Below are 19,294 nucleotides of genomic sequence, written 5' to 3' on the forward strand. Positions count from 1 at the left end.
CTGATGATTTCATTTTAACTCAACTACCTCTGCAAAGACCCTGTAGCCAAGTAAGGTCAGACTGGGTGATACTGGGGGTATCACCAATATATCACCCAATATACCTTATTCAATCTATAATAGCTATCATGTTTTCTTCTTATTTTTATTTCATTTTCTGCAATTTTGTGAGTCTTTTAAGTGGACATTAAATGTCATTTGTAAATCCAAAACAAACAAACAAACAAACAAACCATTGACAAGATGGGGAAAGAATAAAGAAGATTGATAAAAGGACCAATAACACTATCCTCATCTCCATTCATAGGATACATAGAGCAGACCCAATGTTGGGTATGGGGTGGGGTCTCACCACAGTCTGTGACAGCTTCCTTCCTATGTGGCCTACTTCTTGGGCTTCAGGTATTCAAGTCAGTTTGTAATAGTGATCCCTGTCCACAGGACCACCTGGGTTGCACCCCAGCCAGTCCCATTGTATCTAGAAAATCTACCCCTCTGTTTTTCCCCCCTCTAGTAGAGATGATTCTGGAAGGAATGGAGAGCCCTGTGCTATTTTTATTTCAAAAATAGAAAATAAAATCTTTCATTTCACCTGCTGGGTTTTGCTTTCTTGTTCAAGTGAAACAGATCACTGTCTGCCTCATGAAACAAGTGCTCTTCTCTCATAAATGGCAGACTTACATTCAATGGCATCAGATCAATACCAATTTCATATTTAGGCCTGGGGATTATTCCCCAGCAAGGTGGGATGGGGCAAGGCATTCTGTCTGCTGCTAGAATTGTTGGCATATGTCTCACATGAGAGGCCAGAGGACCAAATGTTTCCCTAAACAGTGTCTTTAGGGGTACTGAGCTGATACCTCTGTCACAAGAGAAAATACTAAGGTCATACCCATGAAAAGGAATTCTTCCTTCACAGATTTTTATTAGCCATAGATTTTCAGTCTGGAACTCTAACACATGAAGAGGGAGAAGCTAAAATAACTAGAGGCAACAAACCAACTAAGGATAGGTGAGTGGACTATGAGTGTGTCTTGTCTAATGAGTGTTGGTGGGGCTGTACTCAAGACTGCTCTGAGGGAGAGGCTCTGGGTGCAGCACAAAATGAACTTGGGATTTATGGAAGAGGAATAGACAGTAGTTAAGGGACACATTTTTACCAAATGTGAAAAGTTCTCAGAAGTTCTTCTATATAAACAACTCAGATATTTTCAACAGAGCTCTAAGATAACAGGTAACTATACCTAAAATGAAAGGAATGAATTATTTTTTTAAGACATGTGGATAGAAAATTGCTTTTCCTCTCAGATTGACATTGGCAAGCTCTGCTCCTCCTGGTTATGAAACAGTTACCAGGCAGGACTAGGGGTTTTGAATCAGGCAGATGGGAGGGTCATATGGGGGCCTGGGGTGTGTTGAGAAATAGCAGCCTCCTGGGGGATTGTTGGGTGATGGAGGGGAGCCTGAGGAGGCTGAATTCAGCTCTTGGGGAATGCTTCCACTCCACTGGGCAGAGATCAATTCAAAAAGAGCCTCAATCAAGTTGAACCTTATGAATATGACTTTCTGAAGGCCAAAAAATTGATTATCAGCAATTTTACATGCTTATCATCATACCCCACCCCACCCCAGCCCCAATTAGGAATTATAGTAAATGCACTAATGTTCTAAAGTCCTTTTATAAGTGGGCAAGAGAAAATATGTGTATGGAGGTCCATGTCAGCGTTCTCCAGAGAAACAAAACCAAGCTATAGCTCTCCCTTGCTCTCTCTCTCTCTCTTCTGAGAGATTTATTATAAGGAATGGATCACGTGTTTGCAGACACTGAGAAGTTCCATAATATGCCATCTGCAAGCCAGAGACCCAGGAAAGCTGCTGGTGTAAGTCCTAGACCAATGGCAGAAAACCAATGTCCAGGTCAAGAAGTCAGGCAGAGAGAACAAATTCTCCCTTCCTCTGTTCTTGTTCTAGGCAGGCCTTCAACATATTGGATGATACCTCCTTTGCTGGGGAGGGCAATCTTCTTTACTCAATCTTTGGATTCAGATGTCAATCTCATTTGGAAACACCCTCACAGATACACCTAGAAATAATATTTAACCAAATATCTGGCACCCTAAGATCCAGTGAACTGGATGTCAAATTAATATCACACCACAGAAGAGGTGTGCTCTGCTGGTGATGAGTCAACTTCACTGGCCTGCTGTCCACAGCTGCCCCTACTTTCTCTGACCCCAATAGCTGTTAATCAACAGCTTTTCACAGTCAAAGGTACAGAGCAATTGCTCAAACTGCTAAATTCCAGGAAAAGATTCTTAAGAATATCTAGTTATCTAAAGACTCCAAAAGTGCATCATACCTTATTTATCACATTTGTTTCCTATCATAATTCCCAGTTTCTCCCAAATTCCCATTTATAATTTAGTTGACCTAAAATAAAACCATTATGGCAAGAATTAGTCATTGAGTACGAGGGTATGAGTGGTTATCTTAAACTTCCTTGATAATATTTGCTCTATATTATTGTCAAGAGGTTAGACCCTGTAGTCAGCCTTCCTGGGTTTGAATCCTGGATTTTGCACTTACTTCTTGTGTGACCTTTAGCAAGTTATTTATCTTCTCTCTGCCTCAAGAGAGAAGTCCTCACCTGTGGACTTCTCTGATGAACTTTGCTTGGGAGGTACTTTGAAGAAAGAGTTCTTCATCAATGACATCTTGCCTATTCCTGTCCCTAATGCCAAAAACTGACTTCCTAGAAGAACATGGGTATTCTATCAACCTAAAGCACATTGAGTGTCTACCTTGTGCCAGGATATGGATATTCTTCATCTCTCATGCCTACCATTTGCCATCTCTACTCTCTAAATGGGACTTCAGCTCATAGAAGTCAAGTGCTTCACAGAGTGTTAGAGCTGGTTTGCAGCAGCCTTGAGGTCTAGATCCTGGTGCTAGAATTCCAGATCCAATGTTCTACCCACCACACCGCCATCAGCTATCCACTCACGACAGGTGGCTGGGTGCTGGGACACTTACAGGTGGTGTCATGGCTCAGGACAAAGGAGCCTAAGCTCTGGTGGGCACCCCCTCTGGTTCCACAGTTTGGGGCAGCTGGCTGTTCAGTCTTTATGAGCTTCAGATATGTTAGACATTCTACTAATCTCTTCTAAAAGTGAGAATTTTGTACTAAAGTTTGTATCAGTGACTTACTATATAAGTGCATGGATTGTTATAGGCATTCCCTTATGAGCCTTTTGCAATTTTTCCCTTTCTTCTTCAGCATCTTCTGGCATCTCCCGTACTCCCACCATGCACTGACATTGCGATGGGCTTTGAGACATTTGGAATGAGGCCTTTGTGTATGAAATTAAATGTCAACCTGCTTGAGTTGCTTCCAAATTTCCCCAGGAAACCTATGCTGGCATTTAGTTTCTGATTAATATTATCCTCTCTGAAACTTTTAAAGCCCAATATACTTTTCTTAAAAGTTTTTTTTTAAAGACCTGGAAAATTCATGCTCGAAAATTTACTATACAACCTCGATCTGTGCACTCTTGAAGAGTGTGAGGCGCTGGGTGCTTGTGTGTCAGGTCCATATGTGCACTTGGTCTGGTCTACCAATGTCAGCCAATTTAATGTCTAATAGTTCTCACGACCCTATTAGAGAATCAGTGTCATTTGCCTGCTTAAAGCTCTGGAAATCTTGAAGCATTTCCAAAGGTTGAGGTGTGTGTCCTCTCATCAACATGCGGGAGAAACACCCATGTTCTAGCACTTGATTTCTGGCTGACCATCTGTTCAGAATGGAGGATGCCTGTGATCTGCAGTCTTAGTCTTTCGAAATGTAGTTTCAGAGGGAAGATCTAAGGAGAATTAATGGTAAAAAAAAAAAAAAAAAAAAAAAAAAAAGACATAAGGGATCATATTAATCAGTTTGCAGTCACTCAAACTTCAAAAAAAAAGTTCCTTTGAAAACAACTAATTTGCAGTACTTCTCAGCCAGTAATGATTCTCCATGAATTATCAGCAGGAGTTTCACGTCAGAAGTCATACGCTGTAAGTGTAAGATTTTTAAACCTGTTTCATTGGCTTTAGTGCATGGAGACTAATTTTCTTCTCCCTTTACCTCCATCCTGCCTCTTTGAAGAAATTGTTGCAAAGAGGGATTTCCTTCATGACTAGCTTCAGGGTCATTTTCTGAAGACAGCTTTCCCCAAAGCTCTTCCCTAGCACTATTTCAGGGACATTGCTTTTCTGACCAAAGTTGTCAAGGTCACCTGCCTGCAGCTTGTGCAGCTGCAACCAGTTATCCCAGATTCACCTGAGGTGGGAGCAGGCCTTTACAGGAGCACAGAGCACAGAGCCAGGGGGGAGACAGGGAGGACCCGGCTCACCTTGAGCTGGTGTAGAGGGCGGCATCGCAGGAAAGAGCTCTCCAGGTACGGTGACTAGACTTCCGGGTTATGCCCTTGGACTTACTGTCAGGACCTGATATTGCGAAGGGGTTTTGGAACAAACAGACCATTTGTTCTCATTTAATTGCATTTTTTATGAGTAAGCTTACAGAAAGGGACTCTTAAAAGTCTATTTGGTGAAATCTGACTTTCCCTAAATGATAGAAGAATCTTAGCAGGATCATCATTCTATGGCCTCAAGATGATAACTCCATGAAATTACAACACTGGATGAAGAAACAGAAAAAAAAAAAAAATCCCAAGTAGGACTAAGTCTTTTATGTTGTATTTAATCTTTGTGAAGTAGGGCTAATGCCTTCAAATCATGATGTTTAGAGGCACCACCTGGTTGACACAGTTTGGAACAAGTGATAAAAATGTGGACTGTATGAGGCTGGGATCTGTTCTGGTGGAGGCCTTCCCAAGCAGGGGTCTGCAGTGGTTCAAGGGGGTGCTGGTCTCTGGGAATGAGAAGAGCAGCTTCTGATTGCACAGCTGGATCTTTGCTCCCCCTACCTGCTTGTTCATATTCTCTATTATAAGCATATTTATAAAGTATCTCATTATTAGAGCACTTCAAATATATATAGTCTTGCGAGGCTAAGTTAGGACTGGTTATCGGAGGATGTATACATAGACGTGTTCACTTGCTTAATTTGCCCTGTTTGATTCATCTGTTTGATCTCAAGTAAACTGCAAGACCTTTCATTTCAGCCAGTAGGGGACCCATCCTAAAGATAATGAAAACTATTTTCTATTGCGGATAAACCCTGCACTGCGTTATGGATCTTCACCTTTCCTTCTTGATAGTTGAGAAAAAATGAGGCCCAGAGTTGAGAAGCGATTGTCATGGGGTTACTCAGCCAGCCACTAGTTTAACCAGAACAAGACCCCCATCTTATTATATCCCTCCACTGACCACTTTCTTACTCCCTTACCGACTTCCATCTTGCACTGTATTGCTGAGGCTATCACGAGTAGAGATCCTTGCAAAACGATCTCTTTACTGCATTTCCTTGTTGCTCAAATTTTTACAGATTCAAGATGTTCTTTGAAAAGAGAACTTTCCTGAAGCAAGCAAGAATTCCAGTAATGCCCCAAGGCAGACATTTTTTTTTTTTTCTTTTTTGGCTTCAGCTTCCTACTGACTCATGTCCCTTGATAACTGAGTTCTTCTGTACCAAGAACTTTAATTATTTTTATCACTGGTTCTTCAACCATTCTTTGGCCTGATTTGTTTGGTTTTCTTGGGTGCTTGGCCATAAAGCTGGAACCCTGGGAGCGAGGAGACACGCTCCACTGTTTACACTCTTCTTAGCCAGCACTAACGGTGGCCCACGGATATTGTAGCTTGAGACAATTTTCTTGGCTGGTAACTTACATAGAATTTGTGGGAATTCAGAATTTCTGAGCAAAACCATTCAAAATTATTTCCTCCCTTTGTCACTTTCAAGAGCTGGTCTCAGCATAAGGAAATAGACTCCAGTGACAACTCAGTGGTCTTTGGGAAGGAATGCTCTGGATGATGAAAGTAGCTGCCAGGGGACTTTTCACGTTAAAGGAAACAGAGCAGGAGGTGAGTGCTGGGAAATGAAAATACAACGTTTTTGTGTGTGTAGCTTGTACTTAGGGTTTCTCTCATCACAAACACAGATGTGTATGCCCACAATGTAAGGTGACATTCAGGGTAGGTAGTGATCAGTGTGCAGAGGCCAGGGACACTCAGCGGGGACCCTCGCAAGTGGCACTCTTGGAGAGGGACACCCTTCCTTTCTCAAGAATTGTCTCTTCAGTCGGTAAATCAAAGGAACATCCAGTAGATTCTTAAGAGGGGCTGGAGAAGCCCTGGGGGGCAGTGGCTATTTACTCAGGAAAAAGGAAACATTGATTTTTGACAGTCAATTTTGTCCTGTTCAGTGGAGTGCCAGGACCAGCTTGTACCAACGCTTGAGGACCGCTTGTTACCTTTCCAGGAATTTTGTGAGCTGGTTTTTTAATCACAGCAGTTAATCACATGTTAAATAATGTAAACTTGTATTAAAAATACTCACAAGTGATAAATACCCCAAACTCGACGGTCATCATTTATTTTAATACACTTAACTGTTACTTGTGCTTGTGAGGTTGTTCAAGCCTCTCATGTCGGGATGGTGGAAGTGCTGTGTGATGGTTGACTACTGTGCATCTCTTCCCCATTCCCTGTTTAGTGACATGTTTTCACCCTGAAATTGGTTGGCTATAAACTGAGCTTTCCTCCCAGTCTGTGAATGGCCAAACTGGTTCATTCTGGCTGGGTATGTGCCCGGCTCCTTCTATGGATTTCTTTTTGTGCTGAGCCATCTCTGCTTACCAGGACTTACCAGTAACTTGGCTGCGGATGTCGCTGAGATGATAGAAGCCATGAATTGGATCTTGTGTAGACTGTAGACCCCAATCACTAAATACAGGAGTTTTTTCTGCAGAGTCCCACCCCACTGCCCCCATATAGTTGGTTACTCTGTCTTCCTAAAGCTCTCTCCTTCACTGACTTTTTGGTCACCAGATTTCACTGGTTCTTCGAACTGTTTGTCAACTCTTTCTCCATCCATAATCTTTGTCCTAAAACTAGGAGTTTCTGCTCTGGTCTCTTTTGCTGAATCCCAGGCACTCTCCTTAGGATTCATGCAAACATCTCTGGTGGACTGGACAACTCAGTGTCACCAATACAGAACCAGTTACACCTCTCCTGTCCAAAAATACAGGCTTTGCTTTTGACTTGTCTGTAGTTATTAGTGGGAGATCAATTTCCCTAGTCCCTCGGTCTCAAAAGCCTTGGTCATCTCTAACTATTTGTGACATAGTTTTTGTGTGTTCATCTCTTCTCTTCCAGATGATAAGCTTTCAGGGAAGGTCACTGTTGATTTTACTCTTGATGCCTTCTATGCAATGGCTGGCTTGAAAAACAGTGAGTATATTTTGCTAATTTAAGGTATATAATTCATTTTGAGATAATATCTTATTTAAATGTCCTATAACATGGGGGGGGTACAAACACTCCTTTATTTCAAGTGGACAAGGTTTTATTAGAAGAGGTAACTTTTCAGTGGGAGCTTAAACCACCATGTCTATGTGAACAGAAGCCACTGAAGTGACTTGAAAGGGGACATTTTGTTTATCTGCTGTTGGCTAGTGGAGATGGGGAAAAAGTATTTGTGTGGTGTCTCTACCAGAGAAGATTGAGAAGTTGTTTCCCTGGCCATTCATCATGGAGCCTGGCTCCCCTCACAAAGAGGGAGGCGCTGCAGGAAACCTGGAGAGAGTCCCTGCCTTCTGGTTGCATCAGCCTGTAAATGTTTTAACTGGTGGCCCCTCCTCATGTCCTTGCTCACATCCCAGTCTGTGGGAAGTCAGGGGAGGGTGAGACCCTACTGCCCATCTCTTAGACTCCTCCATGGCTTTGTCTGTCCCCAGGGCTAAGCACTCCCAATGAGGTTCAGAGAATCCACGTCACGGTTTCAGAATACATGGACTTTTCCTTTGATCATCCCCTTTTCTTTCTAACCTACATTTTAGGTAGCTGTGTTTATCCGAATTCAATTTTAACACGCAGTACTTTGAAGATGAGGTTATTTCGATATTCGTGAAATCGTGGGATGATTCAAAGAAAGAAGCCTATAAACGGTGGTTGCTTGAGTGAGTGAACACTGACATACATGGTGAGGGTCAGAGGAAAAGCAAGGAGAAAACTGTGAGATTTGATTAACAAATGTGGAATTGCGGAAAAGAAAACATACTTTCAGAAAAGACAAAAACAAACCCCACCATCAAGGTATGTCTGTTCCAGTTCTTATAGAAACTGAGCAGCATCTATGGAGACAGCACTGAGGTAGGATTTGGGTAAACGAACACATTTTCAAAGGATGCTCATGTATGTGTTTAATGTAATTGTACTAGATGTTTTATAAACAGGATATTTATAATTTCAGTACCCACCATTCATAAAATAGGTACTATTTCAATCAGTCCTCCTGAGAACCTCATGATTTGTGTTGTCATCCTGACTCATAGCTGAGATTGTGAAGACTGAGGCTGGGTAAGACATCACGACCCGGGCCTTGTGGTCGTGAGCAGAGAGCTGGGGTCTAAGCCCATCAGCTCATTCCTAGCTGTGGTATGGGGTCTTCTGATAGTGCTTTGCCTGAACATGCTAAGTGGGTCCCGAGATAAATATGTGGGAATTTGCTGGGGAGAGAGCAAGCAGATATCTTCTATTTATAGAAACTTATATTTCTATTCTATAGAAACTTATAATCTTATTTAAAAACAAAACATTTTTCATGCATTTCACAAAATAAATTAGAAGTTGTGATTCCTATCTTAAACATCCTCAAGAAGTAGCAAAGACCATTTTAAAAGAGGTATGTGGGGTCTGGGTTTCTGTTTGGAGAATAAGACATACATTAGGCACCAGTGTATATATATTCAACGGGCTTATAATGAAAGCTACATTTGTGAGCCACAGAAGCTCCCTCTTCAATCTTAAAAGAATATGTAATTTTTACTGAATGTCTTTGATTTAGCACAACCCTTTTGTCAATCCCTGATGTCCTTGAGGATGCTCTAGCTGATTCCTGGTTTTATCTATTGGCTTCTCTCTCTCACTATGTCTCTCTTTGTCTCTCTATCTCTCTGTGTCTCTGTATCTCTGCCTCTCTCTCTCTCTCTCCACCTCTGTCTCTCTCCCTCTCTCTCCCTACCTCTTTCTCCCTCTCTCATCTGCCTTGGGGAAGAAGGAGCTTTGCAGCCCCTTACATGGATGGAGGACCCCGCAGACACCTGGGAGAGCCCAGACCAGACTGGATAGAGGCCGACTCCCAGCAGCACTGGCTCCACACCGCATCTAGTTTTATTTTATTCAGCATCCCTAAGTTGATCAGCATAAGACTTGGTATTTAATGACTCTAGGCATTTCTCTGAACATCACAATAATCATTGATCAAGTCACATCTTTCTTTCCTACTCAAGCTTCTGAAAGCAGTGATGTGTTGCCACCTGTGCCCACTGAGGGCTTTCCAAGGGGGTGCAGCTGACCCCCACCAGATCCTGCCCATGCCTCACGCCCCCCCCCACACCTGGAGCCAGCGTCCATGGCCCCCACAGCCTCCTGGGGGGACTTGGCAAAGGACAAATATAAATTAGAAAGAAGAGGTTTAAGCCTCCCTGTTGAAAATAAGGGAAAAGACTTATACCCCCTCCTTTTTGTTTTAGATCAGTTACCTTAGAAAACATGTCATTATAAATTCTTTCTCCTCTCTTTGAAGTGTGTATAAATCCTTTCACAGACTAGAAAGGTCTCTGGCCAGCATTAATGCCCAGGATTGCCTTTCTTGAGCACTGGAAAGGGAAGAAGCACCCCCATCTCCCAGTTCCTGGGGGAGGCTAGGAGTCTAACTCCCGCGGGAGCTTGCTCCAAGTTGCAAAGCTACCTCCTGTCATAAAAGTATGAGAAGCTTGTTCTTCCTCTGAACTAGAGCCACCTACCTAACACAGATGGTCACCCCAGGGCCAGGGACTCTAGGAGGAACTCTGTGTGACACATGGTACTGTCAAGTCCTCTACCTGAGGACTAGTTATCGTTTACTTTGAGAACACTTATGTAGTGTGTTGTATCTGCTTGGCCATGCTCCAGGTGAGATTTCTTTCTCTTTTTGGGATCTCTTAGCGGATTGCTATGATCTGCATCACATTCTGGTTTCATGTTAACTCAATAATATAGGTGTTTTCTTTCCTTTCTACCTTTGCAGAGAGGGCTTCTGGGTTGGGAGGAGATTTTGCTTTTATTTCTATTTCCCCAACCAGGGATAGGGGAGCATCTGGGGGAGTACTGGTCCTATTGGCAGAGAGAAGCCAGACTCCTTTGGAGTCTTAGGAGGTCCTCATGTTTCCATCTGTGCATGCCTCTCTTCCCTGGCTGCATCTAAGGCACCGGGGGACAGGGTGCTAACACGCTCCACTCAGATTCCCCGAGTCTTCTTTCTAGGACCCTCTCTGAGACAGATGGTCTGTGCCTACACCCCACATTTCCTGGGGAGGGATCCTTTCCCCACACCATCTTTAGTTAGCTCCCCTCTCCATTTTCCAGACTCCCAGGGCATGTGAGTGAACGACTATAGGCTCAGTCATGTCCCCTCCAATTCCTATGTTGAAATCCTAACCCGCAGGACCTTAGAATACGCCTGTATTTGGAGAGAGTAGTTTTAGAGTGGTAATTAATTTAGGGTGGGTCCTTCAGGAGAAGCAAAAGGCTTCTTCCACTCTTTTTGATCCCGTGGCTGGTCCAAGAACTAAGTTGACATAAAACTGATGAGCAGGAGAAAAAAAATCAGTTTAAATTATACACATATTCATGGGAGTTTCACAAAAATATGAGACTCGGAGGCAGGTGGCCAGATGATTGAGACACATGCCACCCTGAGCTACTGTGAAGAACAGGGGCTTGGAGTTTGTAGGGGGAGAGGAGATTATGACAGAGTTTACCTTGCCTTGCAGACGAGAGTCTCTCAGGTAACAAAATTATCTCTGGGAGTTGTCCCCCTTCTGGAACAGAAACCTTGACTAATGGAAATTTCCTTTACAAAAGGGGAGACACAGGCTTTATTTTAAGCAGTTAGGGGGAGGTAAAGAGCTTTTTCTGTGTATTCTGGTTTCCCATCACCTTTAACTCAAAATAATTCACACACTAAAGTGGCATCTTCTGAACACTGTCAGCCCTAACCCAGCATGACTGGTGTCCTTGCAAGGGGGATTAGGACACAGATACACACCCAGGGAAAGCCACATGAAGACACAGAGTGAAGACTGCAAGCCAGGAGAAAAGGTCTTAGAAGGATCCCTGTGGCCACCTCGATCTCAGGCCTGCAGGCTCCAGCTGCGTGATGGAACAAGGGTGTGCCCTTCAAGCTGCCTAATCTGGGGTACTTTGTAACAGCAGGACCCCTCTCCCAGGCTAATACTATGGCTCAGGAGCATTTTCGAGTCACATCCTCTGCTTATCTTAATCATTCTACATACAAGTATCCTTAGTCGTACAAGGCCTCAGAAACTCAAGTTTTAATAGTATAAAAAATATAGACATATATTGATCTAAACAATCTTCTGGTGCCTTCTCTTTTGTTTCATCAGGGTGGGCATACAAATGTTTTAGCAGACATGGAAAGCTCTCCCTCTGTCCTGTTCTGTAGCAGGGCCTGCAGGTGCATCTCAGGGTTGTATCAGCCACCAGTGAAAGAGGTTATTTTCTTGTGCCCTTTTGCTGTTGTCTGTATGCTTTTGCAACAGGAAGTCTCTTCTGTCAGAACTGATTGTGAGTCTGTATTTTTGATGCCATGGTTCTTCTGTGTTAGAAACTGAGGTACAGAGGACATTTCACGTTTGGTTTTTACCTGCAATGACTTTTTGGTCCATCCTCCTTGTGGCGATTTTGGGGCCCATTCCAGCTGCCTGTTTAAAATAGTTCTGCGGGGGTGCACCCTGTTGATGGGGACAAGGCCTCGAGTGGGCAGGAGAGTGAAGATCTTGCTGCACCAGGTAAAAAACGCAACTGGGTGAAATTTGATTTGTGAATTGTGGACGAGTTCACTCCAGGCAGGAATAAAGCATTTGATTAAACTGCCATTTATGGGAATCATTAGACTCCTGCTGTGCACGCTTGATTGCTTGTGTGCTTAAAGCTTGCATCTCATTTGTGATCCACTGTGTCAGGACTTTCGAGTGGAATGCAGCCTGTTGCTTCTTCCCTGTAGCTTGAGTTTATCAAACTTGCCCCATTTTGTTATTTTGTTCTACTTGGAGACAATAGTGAACACGTTGGTTGTGGAATCGCAGCAAGGATCATAATATCATTCGATTAGAAAGCAGGGCAATTATCCAATCATCACTCTTTGTATAGCTAGCACGAGCCATGGTGCTTATGGAATACATAATATTTGGACGGCATTTTATTAATTAGCATTTCCTCCTGCTTGCCTGGGATGATGATTCGTGGGTTCTAAATGAATGTGAGTGCAGATGACAAAGAGCTGCCTCAGTGTCCCAGTTACCATGCCAACTATCTTATATTCACTTTCTGATGACATTCTTGATTGATTCTTTAGGGAACTCTGGTTACCACACAAGCTTAAGGCAGTCTTTTTTCTTGCTATCTTGACAACAACATTTCTCTTCTCTCCAAGGGCAATGCAAACTCATCTTCATGGTGGGTATTAGTTCAACCTGAGATTGTAACTTTTGTTATTGGATACTTATCAAAATTAAACAAATGATGTCATTTTTACACTGATCAAGATTGCTCTCTGGTATTGGGGCTTTGCCTCAAGGGAGCAATCAGAGCTGCGATTGTCCGCGTGGTCCGCTAGATGGAGCAACTGGAGAAAGCATTTGCATTCAGCTCTCGAAATGACTGAAGAAATAAATAATGGGGCTCTTGATGGGTCTGTGGATAAAGTAATGACTGTTTGCCTTCTTTGACAACTTTGGTAGAGATCTTGGGAGTAAAATGTCTGCCTGACAGCTTCTTATCTGTCCAGCACAAAATTAATTACATTTCTAGTTAAGCATATTAGGAGGAAATAGACTTCTGATTCAAATTTAGGCATGAATTTTATTTTATTTATTTCACTTTATTTTATTTACTTTTTAATTAGAGTAGTTCCTACTTTTCTGAAGGCAAAAGAGAAGTTAAAGAAAATGAAAGAATAATTCTTTGTTGTCTTCACTTGTATATATGAATGCAACCTTCCCCATGAGGTCTCTATCCTACTTGGCTTTAAGCTTAAGGTAGTAAAAACTTTTCATGCAAGATATTATCTCCCTGGTAATAGAGGCAATGAGCAGCCTGGGTATATTTGTGATGCTCAATACATATTCAATGTATAGCACTTATCTCCCATTAAACAAGCATTTTTATTGATGGATAATGATTGGGCCATCTAGCCAGTGGCATACAATTGCTGAAAGACAAAGCAGGGGAATCTCTGGATCCCAGTGAAGCAAACACGCCCTGAGATTAGACCATGGACCGCTCTCCATGTGCCCGGCTCTCATTCCCTACTCTAACCTACAAAAATGTTTCATTTTGATCGAGATGACTGCTGCTTAGAGCTTGTCCAGTCTAAGCTTTGATTCAGGTATTTAGCCAGTTGCTATTGGTTAGGGCATATTTGTCAACCTTCTCGATACTTTTATTTAACGTTTTACTGATACAGACCCTTTTATTGGCCAAAAGAGGCACCTCTTCAATAGTGAGCTTGGCCACTATCATGGGTAGATGTGAGGAAGTATGAACTCTTTGCAGAGCAACTAGTCACCTGCAAGCACTCAAAAAGCACTTATCCTTTGACCCAGCAATTCCAGGGCTAAGGATTTAACCTACCTGCATCCTTGCACAGAAGTCAAAGGCACATGAGAAGATTTTTTTATTACAACATCACTTGTAAGAACAAAAGTCTAGAAGCAACCTAACCTAAATGTCTACCACCAACAGATTGATTAAATGAATGAGGGTGTATGCATTCAAGGGAATGAATGCAGTGCTGTTACTCAGACAGATGAATTACAATGACTTATATTTGCCGAAACACCATCCATATACTGATATATCTCTCAACAACATTCAAGAACTAAGAAGTGAAAAAAAAATGCAGAATGGCATTGATGACGTTACCATTTATATAAAAAGTAAGGCTCCATTAATTGTGTAGATACATGTTTTTGTGTGTGCTTCGATGGCATAGAAAAGTCTGGAAAAAAATGAACACGAAAGTACAGCTGTTCCCCTCAGGAAATGGAGCCAGAGGGAAGCAGTGGCATGCACCTTTACTTTCCGTGTGTTGTTCCTCTATATTGTTCGTCTTCTATTCATATCATATAATTTGTATCCTGTAAGTGCATTATTTGTAAAACAAAGTGGGCACTCGGCTGGGTTATTCCCTAAATGCAGCAGCAGTGTCTGGAGCATCCCCGCATGGTTTAGGGGGTTGCATACATGACCACTGCCTCCCCGGACCTGACTGGAGCCCCGATCAGGGCTGACTCTAGCCTGCCAATCCTGAGGAGCAGAGGAAGGCTTAGCCTCTCTGTGCTCTGAGGCCCAGGCCCTGCCTCGCCTCCAGGTATGAGCTTGTGTACCCGCCTTTCCCTCTGCCCCACCTTGGCCTCTGTGCAGGATGACAGCTGCTACCTCGCCACGGGACAGAAGCCTAATGGGCCCCGGGAAGTAGCTTTCCAGCTCTCTGAGGCTCACTCCTTGGAACAGGCTGAGGGAGCGACATGATGGATGCCTCGTCCGCCACCTCCCCAGGAGGATGCATCACTAACCTCATCGCTTATTGACTCAAGGCCCTGCTGCAATATGGTGCGAGGGACATGGGGATTTGCTGACTCTTCCAAGGTTACAGGGATTGTCACTGAAATGCATGTGATGCTCTGAGCTGCCTTCCGACTTTCCAAGTCAAGTTTGTGCTACTCCTTCTTTACATTTAACGCTGAGTTAAGACTCTGGAAAGTTATGGCTTTGCAAACCTAGAGTTCTCAATGCCAGGAGGGCACAGTGCTGGGCAACATGAATGTTCTAATTAGACCATTAGCTCCATAATGACCACATTAAGAAAGAGGGGAGGGGGGCAGATCCACACTGAGTTCCAACTGTATGGCAATTGCTGCAAGCAGTTTTTAGAATTACTTCTGCCCTATTTTTTTTCCCCCCAAACCTGCAGCACAGACGCAGTGCCTGTCAGAGGTGTTCTGGGCCATGTGAGCAATTTACAGCCAGCAGGTTCGAGCTGGGGACTCTGAGACAGGCCGTGTCAGCTGATGGGCAGTCTTGGCTGGCACAGGCTGGAGAGGGCCTGATTCTAGTTGGTGTGGTAACAGGAGCCTGTCTTTCCCTGGGGGGGATGGGGGGATGCTGCTCACCAGACCAGTCGAGGAGTAGAGACCACATGTCACCTGACAGCCAGAGCTACCGTGATGCCCTTTTATGGAGTGGCCAAAGCCAGAGAATCCCAGCCTTATCAAGGATAGCCCTTTTAATGACTTCTAAGTCAAGGCTAGCAAGTCGGCTACAACCTTGACTGTTTTTCCATGTAAGATGCACAGAATCAGCCATTCAGCATATTTTCTCCTTTAGGCACATTTCTTGATTTTTCCTTCATTAAACGAATAAGCCAAGCTACCTGTCTTTCCATAATGTATTTTCCCTTTCCCCCCACCCCGCTGTGACTCTATTAAGACTAGCTGTTTTAGCCAACCTACGCTGCCTGGCACCTGGCTCTCCCAGGGGTGAGGAAGGGGCACAGGGCTGCAGTGGGGCTGGGCTGGGCCAATCTCCACGGTGTCCTCGATGTCTGACAATATTTAGATTAAATGAGCTGTGGAGAATGTGCCAGAGGGAGACTGGATTGCTTGTAGAGTGTCAGGGCGGGACTAGTTTGAGTTCAGTAACTGCAGGATTCCTTAACAAATTCTGGGATTTTATGGCGAGGAGGCTGATTATTTCAAATGTTTGTATAGCAATCTCCTGAAACAGAAGTTGGTTAAATAAACATCAGCCTTCACTAGCTTTCACCGTGGACTTGGGAGCCTGTCTTCAAATAAGCCCCTTTATGTTCCCTGGTCACAAGAGGTCTTGTGGATGGGCCCATTGCTTTTCATCTCCTGACTTCTTCCAGATGTCACATCATCACATGGAGTAGTCATCTTATCCCTGCCCTATGCCTTTGATTCTCAGATGGAGATCCCTAGGCTTTCCTTGCAAAGCTATGAGGGAATCAAGCGAACAATCATAAGCCCCAAGTTCCCGTGTCTTAGGAGGTCAAAGGAAGAAGAGCCTTGATGTTCTCTGCACATCCTTCCACAGCAAACTGTTCACTCTGCTGCAACAGAGGGCACTTCTCAGACACGCTTCAAGGCCTATTCTATGAAATGTCATTGGAACCATCTCATTTTCTTGTGGCACCCAGTTTCCTTTCTCTTTCTCAGCTTATCCTGAGTGACCTTAGGTTCTCTGTTGCTCTGTCACCTGCTTGCCTCCCATAGGGGCATGTGGCCAGACTGCCCGAGTCTGACTTTTTTGCAGTTAGGTTGTGTTTTATGGAGCCAGAGTATGAAGACCAGGAATAAGAGATAAACATCTCCCTCACCTGCTTCCTACATCAGGGGTAACCCACTTACCCTGACTATCGTAAGATCCTCCAGCTAAGAGAGACACGGGGACATTAGGTGACTCCACTAGGTTCGCTCCATTTACTGCTCCACAGGATGCACTTAATTTACCCTGCACATGTAATATTTCCCTTCTTGTTTTGTGACACATGTTACTCTTGGAAGTGGCCGAAATACTTAAGTAGCGTACCAACTCTTTCAGTACATGTTATCTTTTATTGGGAGAGTCATCCAGTTAGACTAAGTGACCTCTAAGTTGGGTTGCCAGGTATAGCGCAGAAAAAATACAGAACTTCCAGTTAAATTTAAATTTTAGATAAGCAACAAACAGCATGTTTTGCCCCTTAAAATTTTAAGTTTATCTAGCAATCCTACCTCTACAGCTAATACCCAAACAGACTCTATGAGACGCTTTGTCTAAGAATATCTTGACAATAAGGATTCTTTTCTCTCTGCTTCATACTCTGTCAGGTTAACCATCATAATTTTTCTCAAGATCTTTGCTAAGAAGGCTCATCTCTACTCTTCATTTTGAATTATAGAGGAAGAAACTCTCTACCTTGGTGAAATTCTTGTGATTTTCACTCATTCCTATCCAGTTAACGTTGTTGACTGCATTCAATATATTCTCGAAATATGTACAATAAATTACCAGGGCAAATGAGAAGGGCAGATACATCTGTATTTTCAAACCCCTTCCAAGGAATTTAAGAGCAACGTTCTCTGGTTTCCCCCATTTGGTATAATCACAGTCATGTCTTTGCCTCTGCAGCTTACTTGCAGTAAATGTCTTTTGTGATTAATTAAACTGATTCAGTTCCACTTCAGCATTTAAATAATCACAGCTGTTGTTTATTGCTTCACATCCTAAAAGCAATAGAAGTGCTTGTTTAAATAGCCCTTTATGCCCAAATACCCAGAAGTGTAGGATGCTTGTAGATAGCAGAGGGGCATGGTTGTTTTCCTGGCAAATGGACCCTTTTCTGTAATAGCGACAAAACATCTATACTTCCCAAAAGAACTTCAATCCTCTTATCAGGATCTGGGAAATGAGTTCTTTTCCTTCCCTTCCCTTCCCTTCCCTTCCCTTCCCTTCCCTTCCCTTCCCTTCCCTTCCCTTCTTTCTTTCTTTTCTGGCCAAGGTGGCTACTCTTTTGTAATGGAAACAGGAGGAAATGTGAAAGCAAGGGGAGATAGGATGGATCTAAAGCTCTCATGGCTATTATATGAATTGCAAATTATACTCTGAAGGCTGATGTGCTATGGCCCTAGGATTCTGAACATAAATCAGAATGTCTGGAACCCCAATATGATGCTGTTCATACTCACATCTTCACCTCACAGTGTGTATTTTTTCTTTCCCTCTGCTCTTGTGTTTTCCTTCTTTTATGTGTAGTATTTTGCATATAATAAGTTCTGACTCCTTTCTGGCTTGTTTTTGCACATTCTCAGGTTGTAAAAACACCGATTAAAAGACTCACTTGAAGGCCAGGGGAGGCCAATGTATTAGCCTTCAAGAATCCTCATCTGTAGTCAACAAATGGTGTTGGGAACACTGGATATTCACATGCAAAAGAATGAAATTCTTTTTCCCCTTCTTTTACACCATATGCAAAAATCAACTCAGTATGGATTGAAGCTTTAAAGGTAAAACAGGAATCTATAAAACTCTTCAAGTAAAACTAGGGAAAAGCTTCATGACTTTGGTCTAGGCAATGATTAAGTTTCCTGAATATATCATCAAAAACACAGGCAACAAAAGCAAAAATAGGCATATGGGACTGCATCAAACTAAAAATCTGCACAGCAAAGGAAACAGCAGAGTGAAAAAGCCATTTATGGAATGGGAGATTTTTTATAAACTGTATGTGTCTGATAACAGGTGAATATCCAACAATTCAACAGCAAAAAGAACCTGATTTAAAAATGGGCAAAGGACTTGAATAGACATTTCTCCAAAGAAGATATATAAGTGGCCAACACATATATGAAACAATGGTCCTGTATCATCAGGAAAATTGTCAGGAAATGCAAACCAACATCACAATGAGAGATGATTTCATGCAAATTAGGATGGCTATCATTAAAAAAAACAGCAAAAGATAACAAGTGTTAGAATGTAGAGAAGTTAAAACCCTTGTGCACTGATGGGGAATGTAAAATAGTGAAGCCACTGTAGAAAACAGATGTGGAGGTTCCTCAAAAATTAAAATAGAGCTACCATATCATACAGCAGTTCCATATCTGGTTATTTGAAAGAATTGAAATCAGGACCTTGAAGAGATATTAGCACTCTCGTGTTTGCAGCTCTGCTCTCTATAGCTGAGATACGGGGACAACTCAAATATCCATGGACAGGTGAATGAATGAAGAGAATGTGGTACATCCATGCAAAGGGGATTAAAAAACGGAAATCCTGCTGTTTGTAGCAACAAAGATGAACCTGGAGGATATTGTGCTAAGAGAAATAAACCAGACACAGAAGCACAAGTAACAGCCCAATCCCTCTTACGTGAGGGATCTGAGGGATCGAAAGTAGTCAGACTCACTGAAACAGGAGGGTAGGTTGGTAGATATGGGGCCTGGGCGAGGGAACTGGAAGTCACTGCCAGCAGGTAGAAAGTGCTAGTGATGCCTGATGAATA

General features: G+C 42.9%; 1 long non-coding RNA gene across 7 annotated transcripts in view; it reads left to right on the forward strand.

The window, feature by feature from the left end:
* The window catches only part of LOC144303505 (uncharacterized), a 172,573-nt gene that overhangs the window by 24,572 nt on the left and 128,707 nt on the right, over nucleotides 1-19,294 (forward strand). For 6 of the 7 annotated variants that reach the window (XR_013370562.1, XR_013370572.1, XR_013370630.1 and 3 more), the window contains 3 exons: nucleotides 5,906-6,027; nucleotides 7,321-7,395; nucleotides 8,004-8,316. This is a non-coding gene — a long non-coding RNA (uncharacterized LOC144303505). The remainder of the gene's footprint in view (nucleotides 1-5,905; nucleotides 6,028-7,320; nucleotides 7,396-8,003; nucleotides 8,317-19,294) is intronic. The other variant, XR_013370595.1, reaches the window with a different exon arrangement.

Source organism: Canis aureus, chromosome 1 (assembly GCF_053574225.1).
Source record: "Canis aureus isolate CA01 chromosome 1, VMU_Caureus_v.1.0, whole genome shotgun sequence".
NCBI lineage: Eukaryota > Metazoa > Chordata > Mammalia > Carnivora > Canidae > Canis > Canis aureus.